At 40.7% G+C, this 8628-nt stretch overlaps 1 protein-coding gene across 1 annotated transcript in view; it reads right to left on the bottom strand.

Moving 5' to 3' along the window:
* Positions 1-8628, bottom strand: part of MTERF3 (mitochondrial transcription termination factor 3) — a 23881-nt gene that overhangs the window by 891 nt on the left and 14362 nt on the right. The gene's annotated exons all lie outside the window — the stretch shown is intronic.

Here is an 8628-nt window from a genome sequence, read left to right as displayed (position 1 = left end):
GGGGGGGGGGGGGGCGGCGTGAAGGAACCGAAGGGAAAGGGGCCAGATGCCTTCCCTGTCCACTTAGGCACCCGGGAGACTGTTGGGCTCCCAGGACTAATCCTCTGCCCTCCGAGCATCCCTCTTAAAGCGCAGAGTCCAAGCCCCGCCCCTACACCCCACACAGGGCACCACCTCTACATTCGGAGACCCCCTCCAATGAGCTGGGCCTAAACCGAACCCACACACCCTCACCCAGGGCCCTACCTCCTAACTCCGGAAGCCCACACTCCACAGCCCTCCTTCCCACGTGCTGCCTCCCCCTTCTGCACAGGTCCTAAGCAGAGGCCCCGCCCCACACTCAAATGTCACCCCCCCACCCGCCTGGGTCCTGCCTCCCAAACCCCACCTGTGGTGCCTAAGTTCCACCCCCTACCTAAACTCCACCCCCATAGACAAGGCTTTTTTTTTTCTTTTTTCCTTTTTTCTTTTCTTTTTTCCTCTTTTAGACTGGAGTTCTGTTTTACCTTGTTGATTCATTTATATTTTTATTTTCCTAATAAATCTTTTATTTTTCTAATTTCATATTATTCTTTATGGTTTGTTAGTGATCTCTCCTTTTGGCTTGTTGCCCTCCCCTCAGCCTTTTTTTTCTTTTTCCTGCTGTGGTTTTATTTTACCTTGTTGCAGTAGTTTCAATTATAGTTTTATTTTTCCTAATATATTTTTTATCTTTCTAATTTTATTTTTGTTTGTTTGTTTTTGTGGTACGTGGGTCTCTCACTGCTGTGGCCTCTCCCATTGCGAAGCACAGGTTCCAGACGTGCAGGCTCAACGGCCATGGCTCACGGGCCCAGCCTCTCCACAGCATGTGGGATCTTCCTGGACCGGGGCACGAACCCGTGTCCCCTGCATTGGCAGGCGGACTCTCAACCACTGCGCCACCAAGGAAGCCCTTTATTTTGTTTTTTATTCTTTGATATTGTACTGCTCCTTTTTTTTTTTGTTCTTCCTTTTTTTTTTTTTTCTGCACCACGAAGCTTGCAGGATCTTGGTTCCCAGGCCGGAGGTAGGGCCAGAGCTCCTGTGGTGGGAGCTCCAAGTCCAAACCACTGGACTACCAGAGAACCTCAGACCCCAGGGAATATCCATCAGAGTGAGGGCTCCTCATCTCAGCACCAAGACCCAGCTCTACCCAACTGCCTGCAAATGCCAGTGCTGGACATCTCAGGCCAAACAACCAGTAATACAGGAAGACAGCACCACCCATCAAAAAAAAAAAAAAAAAAAAAAAAAAAAAAAATATGTCACAGATGAAGGAGCAAGGTAAAAACCTACAAGACCAAATAAATGAAGAAGAAACAGGCAACCTACCTGAAAAAGACTTCAGAGTAATGATAGTAAAGATGATCCCAAACCTTGGAAACAGAAAGGAGAAAATACAAGAAACATTTAACAAGGATCTAGAAGGACTAAAGATCAAACAAACAGTGGTGAACAACACAATTACTGAAATTAAAAATACTCTAGAAGGAGTCAATAACAGAGTAACTGAGGCAGAAGAACAGATAAATGAGCAGAAAGATAAAATGGTGGAAATAACTGCCAGGGAGCAGAATAAAGAAAAAAGAATGAAAAGAATTGAGGAAAGTCTCAGAGAACTCTGGGACAACATTAAACGCACAAACATTGGAATTATAGGGGTCCCAGAAGAAGAAGAGAAAAAGAAAGGGACTGAGAAAATATCTGAACACATTATATAGTCAAAAACTTCCCTAACATGGGGAAGGAAATAGTCAATCAAGTCCAGGAAGCACAGAGAGTACCATACCAGATAAACCCAAAGAGAAACATGCTGAGACACATATTAATCAAACTATCAAAAATTAAATACAAAGAGAGAGTATTAAAAGCAGCAAGGGAAAAGCAACAAATTTCATACAAGGGAATCCCCATAAGGTTAACAACTGATTTTTCAGCAGAAAATCTGCAAGCCAGGAGGGAGTGACAGGACATATTTAAAGTGATGAAAGACAAAAACCTACAACCAAGATTACTCTAACCAGCAAGGATCTCATGAAGATTCCACAGAGAAATTAAAACCTTTACAGACAAGCAAAAGTTATGAGAATTCAGCACCACCAAACCAATTTTACAACAAATGCTAAAGGAACTTCTCTAGGCAGGAAACACAAGAGAAGGAAAAGACCTACAAAAACAAACCCAGAACAATTAAGAAAATGGTAATGGGAACATACATACTGATAACTACCTTAAATGTAAATGGATTAAATGCTCCAACCAAAAGACACAGACTGGCTAAATTGATACAAAAACAAGACCCTGGGCTTCCCTGGTGGCGCAGTGGTTGAGAGTCCGCCTGCCAATGCAGGGAACACGGGTTCGTGCCCCGGTCTGGGAGGATCCCACATGCCGCGGAGCGGCTGGGCCCTTGAGCCATGGCCGCTGAGCCTGCACGTCTGGAGCCTGTGCTCCGCAACGGGAGAGGCCACAACAGTGAGAGGCCCGTGTACTGCAAAAAAAAAAAAAAAAAAAACAAGACCCTTACATATGCTGTCTACAAGAGACCCACATCAGACCTAGGGACACATACAGACTGAAAGTGAGGGGATGGAAAAAGATATTCCATGCAAATGGAAATCAAAAGAAAGCTGGAAGAGCAATTCTCATATCAGACAAAATAGACTTTAAAATAAACACTATTACAAGAGACAAAGAAGGACACTACATAACGATCAAGGGATCAATCCAAGAAGAAGATATAACAATTGTAAATATTTATGCACCCAACATAGGAGCACCTCAATACATAAGACAGATGCTAACAGCCATAAAAGGGGAAATTGACAGTAACACAAACATAGTAGGGGACTTTTAACACCCCACTTTCACCAATGGACAGATCATCCAAAATGAAAATAAATAAGGAAACACAAGTTTTAATGACACATTAAACAAGATGGACTTAATTGATATTTATAGGACATTCCATCCAAAAATGACAGAATACACTTTCTTCTCAAGTGCTCATTGAACATTCTCCAGGATAGAGCTTATCTTGGGTCACAAATCAAGCCTTGGTAAATTTAAGAAAACTGAAATTGTATCAAGTATCTTTTCCTACCACAACACTATGAGACTAGCTATCAATTACAGGAAAAAAAAAAATCTGTAAAAAATACAAACACATGGAGGCTAAACAATACACTACTAAATAACCAAGAGATCACTGAAGAAATCAAAGAGGAAATCAAAAAATACCTAGAAACAAATGACAATGAAAACATGACAACCCAAAACCTATGGGATGCAGCAAAAGCAGTTCTAAGAGGGCAGTTTATAGCAATACAATCCTACCTCAAGAAACAAGAAAAATCTCAAATAAACAACCTAACCTTACACCTAAAGCAAACAGAGAAAGAAGAGCAAAAAAAAAACCCCCAAAGTTAGCAGAAGGAAAGAAATCATAAAGATCAGATCAGAAATAAATGCAAAAGAAATGAAGGAAACAATAGCAAAGATCAATAAAACTAAAAGCTGGTTCTTTGAGAAGATAAATGAAATTGGTAAACCATTAGCCAGACTCAACCATAAAAAACGGGAGAAGACTCAAGTCAATAGAATTAGAAATGAAAAAGGAGAAGTAACAACTGACACTGCAGAAATGCAAAGGATCATGAGGGATTACTACAAGCAACAATATGCCAATAACATGGACAACCTGGAAGAAATGGACAAATTCTTAGAAAACCACAATCTTCCAAGACTGAACCAGGAAGAAATAGAAAATGTATACAGACCAATCATAAGCACTGAAATTAAGACTGTAATTAAAAATCTTCCAACAAACAAAAGGCCAGGACCAGATGGCTTCACAGGCGAATTCTATCAAACATTTAGAGAAGAGCTAACACCTATCCTTCTCAAACTCTTCCAAAATATAGCAGAGGGAGGAACACTCACAAACTCATTCTATGAGGCCACCATCACCCTGATACCAAAACCAGACAAAGATGTCACAAAAAAAGAAAACTATAGGCCAATATCTCTGATGAATATAGATGCAAAAATCCTCAACAAAATACTAGCAAACAGAATCCAACAGCACATTAAAAGTATCATACACCATGATCAAGTGGGGTTTATCCCAAGAATGCAAGGATTCTTCAATATACCCAAATCAATCAATGTGATACACCATATTAACAAATTGAAGGAGAAAAACCATATGATCATCTCAATAGATGCAGAGAAAGCTTTCGACAAAATTCAACACCCATTTATGAAAAAAACCCTCCAGAAAGTAGGCATAGAGGGAACTTACCTCAATATAATAAAGGCCATATATGAGAAACCCACAGCCAACATCATTCTCAATGGTGAAAACTGAAACAATTTCCTCTAAGATCAGGAACAATAGAAGGTTGTCCACTCTCATCACTATTATTCAACATAGTTTTGGAAGTTTTAGCCACAGCAATCATAGAAGAAAAAGAAATAAAAGGAATCCAAATCAGAAAAGAAGAAGTAAAGCTGTCACTGTTTGCAGGTGATGTGACACTATAGACAGAGAATCCTAAAGATGCTATGAGAAAACTATTAGAGCTAATCAATGAATTTGGTAGAGCAGCAGTATACAAAATTAATGCACAGAAATCTCTTGCACTCCTATACACTAATGATGAAAAATCTGAAAGATAAATTAAGGAAACACTCCCATTTACCACTGCAATAAAAAGAATAAAATACCTAGGAAGAAACCTACCTAAGGAGACAAAAGATCTGTATGCAGAAAACTACAAGACAGTGATGAAAGAAATTAAAAATGATACAAACAGATGGAGAGAATCAACATCTTGTTTTTGGACTGGAAGAATCAACACTGTGAGATTACTACACTACCCAAAGCAATCTGCAGATTCAATGCAATCCCTATCAAACTACCAATGGCATTTTTCACAGAACTGGAACAAAAAATTGCACAATTTGTATGGAAACAGAAAAGACCCCAAATAGCCAAAACAACCTTGACAAAGAAAAACGGAGCTGGAGGAACCAGGCTCCCTGACTTCAGACTATACTACAAAGCTAGAGCAATCAAGACAGTATGGTACTGGCACAAAAACAGAAATATAGATCAATAGAAAACAGGATAGAAAGCTCAGAGATGAACCCACACACATATGGTCATTTTACATTTAATAAAGGCGGCAAGACTATACAGTGGAGAAAAGACAGCCTCTTCAATAAGTGGTGCTGGGAAAACTGGACAGCTACATGTAAAAGAATGAAATTAGAACACTCCCTAAAACCATACACAAAAATAAACTCAAAATGGATTAAAGACCTAAATGTAAGGCCGGACACTATCAAACTCTTAGGGGAAAACATAGGCAGAACACTCTATGACATAAATCACAGCAAGATCCGTTTTGATCCACCTCCTAGAGAAATGGAAATAAAAACAAAAATAAACAAATGGGACCTAATGAAACTTAAAAGCTTTTGCACAGCAAAGGAAACTATAAACAAGATGAAAAGACAACCCTCAGAATGGGAGAAAATATTTGCAAATGAAGCAACTGACAAAGCATTAATCTCTAAAGTATACAAGCAGCTTATGCAGCTCAATATCAAAAAAGAAACAACCCAATCCACATATGGGCAGAAGACCTAAATAGACATTTCTCCAAAGAAGATATACAGATTGCCAACAAACACATGAAAAGATACTCAACATCACTAATCATTAGAGAAATGCAAACCAAAACTACAACGAGGTATCACCTCACACGATTCAGAATGGCCATCATCAAAAAATCCACAAACAATAAATGCTGGAGAGGGTGTGGAGAAAAGGGAACCCTCTTGCACTGTTGGTGGGAATGTAACAGCCACTATGGGAATGTACAGCCACTATGTACAGCCACTGTTGGTGGGAATGTACAGCCACTGTTGGTGGGAATGTAACAGCCACTATGGGAATGTACAGCCACTATGGAGAACATTATGGAGGTTCCTTAAAAAACTAAAAATAAAACTACCATATGACCCAGCAATACACTACTGGGCATATACCCTGAGAAAACCATAATTGAAAAAGAGTCATGTGGGGTTTTCCCTGGTGGAGCAGTGGTTGAGAGTCTGCCTGCTAATGCAGGGGACACAGGTTCAAGCCCTGGTCTGGGAGGATCCCACATGCCGCGGAGCAACTAGGCCCGTGAGCCACGGCTACTGAGCCTGCACGTCTGGAGCCTGTGCTCTGCAAAAAGAGAGGCCGCAATAGTGAGAGGCCCGTGCACCGCGATGAAGAGTGGGCCCCGCTTGCCACAACTAGAGAAAGCCCTAGCACAGAAACAAAGACCCAACACAACAGAAATAAATTAATTAATTAATAAACTCCTACCCCCAACATCTTCTTTAAAAAAAAAAAAAACAAAACGGAGTCATGTACCACAATGTTCATTGCAGCTCTATTTACAATAGCCAGGACATGGAAGCAACCTAAGTGTCCACTGACAGATGAATGGATAAAGAGGATGTGGCACATATATACAATGGAATATTACTCAGCCATAAAAAGAAATCAAACTGAGTTATTTGTAGTGAGGTGGATGGACCTAGAGTCTGTCCTACAGAGTGAAGTAAGTCAGAAAGAGAAAAACAAATACCGTATGCTAACACATATATACGGAATCTTAAAAAAAAAAAAAAAGGGTCATGAAGAACCTGGGGGCAAGATGGGAATAAAGATGCAGACCTACTAGAGAATGGACTTTAGGATACGGGGAGGGGGAAGGGTAAGCTGGGACAAAGTGAGAGAGTAGCATGGACATATATACACTACTAAATGTAAAACAGATAGCCAGTGGGAAGCAGCCGCATAGTACAGGGACATCAGCTCGGTGCTTTGTGACCACCTAGAGGGGTGGGATAGGGAGGGTGGGAGGGAGGGAGACGCAAGAGGGAAGAGATATGGGGACATATGTATATGTATAACTGATTCACTTTGTTATAAAGCAGAAACTAACACACCACTGTAAAGCAATTATACTCCAATAAAGATGTTAAAAAGAAAAAAAAAATTATTATAAATGCTAGAGGGTTTAAACCCTTTGCCCTCTGCTAAGAAACTATGATTTAAAAGGGACTCAAAACTAACAAGCAGGACAATTGTAAAATAATAAAGGGCTACCTTGTAGGCAAAGACCAGACTAATCCAGGGAGACTAGAGGAGCTGTTAAAAAAGCAAATCCTCAGGCTCCACCCCAAAGCTACCAAATCAGACACTTTGAGAGTGGGACCCACAAGTCCTCCAAGTGATTGTGATGCCTGCCAAGTTGGAGAACCAAAGTCAGAGATCAAAGTTTATGGCAGCAAAAATTGTGTAAGATTTCATAATCTGTGAAGCTTCCCTATTTTCCTTTCTTTCTTTCTTCCTTTCTCTCTTTCTTAATTCCTGTTGCTCCCTCTGACTGGTATCAAAATGAAATGAACCTGGACTTCATGGGTTCAAAGGAACCTGCCTTGGGGTTAAACTCTTGAGGAATAGAGTAACTTTAAAAGGGAGTCAGGGGCTTCCCTGGTGGGGCAGTGGTTGAGAGTCCGCCTGCCGATGCAGGGAACACGGGTTCGTGCCCCAGTCCGGGAAGATCCCACATTCCGCGGAGCGGCTGGGCCTGTGAGCCGTGGCCGCTGAGCCTGCGCAGTCAGAAGCAGGCTAAGTCCCTAAAGCCAGCTGCAAGGAAGAAGGGAGAATTGGGAGATCTGGCCAGACTTGAAATAGAGCCCTAAGCTGAAGAGACATCTGTGAGGCTCCCTGGCAAGGCCCAATGAACCCACATTCAGTATTAGGTCTCAGGTCCCTCTCTTGACTGTATGTCAAGATACACTGGGGACACTCCACATGGCACATAACCTCCAGGAGTCTTTCTTTATATTCGAGTGGAGACAAAATAATAACAGATCACTTGGAAAGGACATTATGAAAAACAACTGTTGAAAACTAAAGTAATTTGAGAACAGTGACCAAAAAAATATAGTGTGCTAACTCAATGTGGGATTGGCTTGCTTTTGGAACAAAACATCTTTTACTCCCTCTGCAGAAACAAATTATGTGCTGCTCTGCCTTCATTTTGGTAACTAAATTCCCAGTACCGCATTATTACTGGTCAAAAGATGTAAAAAGCTTTTAGATGTATTTCTTTAGAAGTATGACGCTTCCAGTGACTCTCGGCTTACAAAATTATCATACAACATACGGACAAGGCCACAAATGATTCTGAAGCTCCCAAACTATATTTCCTAAATATAGTAACACTTTGAAGCACTTATAACAGCTAGGACCAGATATTACTTTCCCAGTGGTTCAAAGTGACTTTAGTATCACAGATTTGTGTGATCTTTCAAGTCCAAAAGTCATGGCTCAGATTGAGTTTCTCTCTCTTTTTTTGTTGTTGTTGGCCACCAGGGGCCACTTTGCAATGTCAGAAAAGTTTCATCCTATCAATGATCCGTTAAGTTCTCAAGGATTAAAACAAACATAAAACACCAAAAAAACCCTAACTTAAGAATTACTGATCGCCTCCCGTCCTAACATAGACTCCAGCTCTGCCTTCACAGAAACCC

Source organism: Lipotes vexillifer, unplaced genomic scaffold, assembly GCF_000442215.2.
Source record: "Lipotes vexillifer unplaced genomic scaffold, Lipotes_vexillifer_v1.1 scaffold457, whole genome shotgun sequence".
NCBI classification, from domain to species: Eukaryota; Metazoa; Chordata; class Mammalia; order Artiodactyla; family Lipotidae; genus Lipotes; species Lipotes vexillifer.
This window is presented reverse-complemented; position numbering and strand designations above follow the sequence as displayed.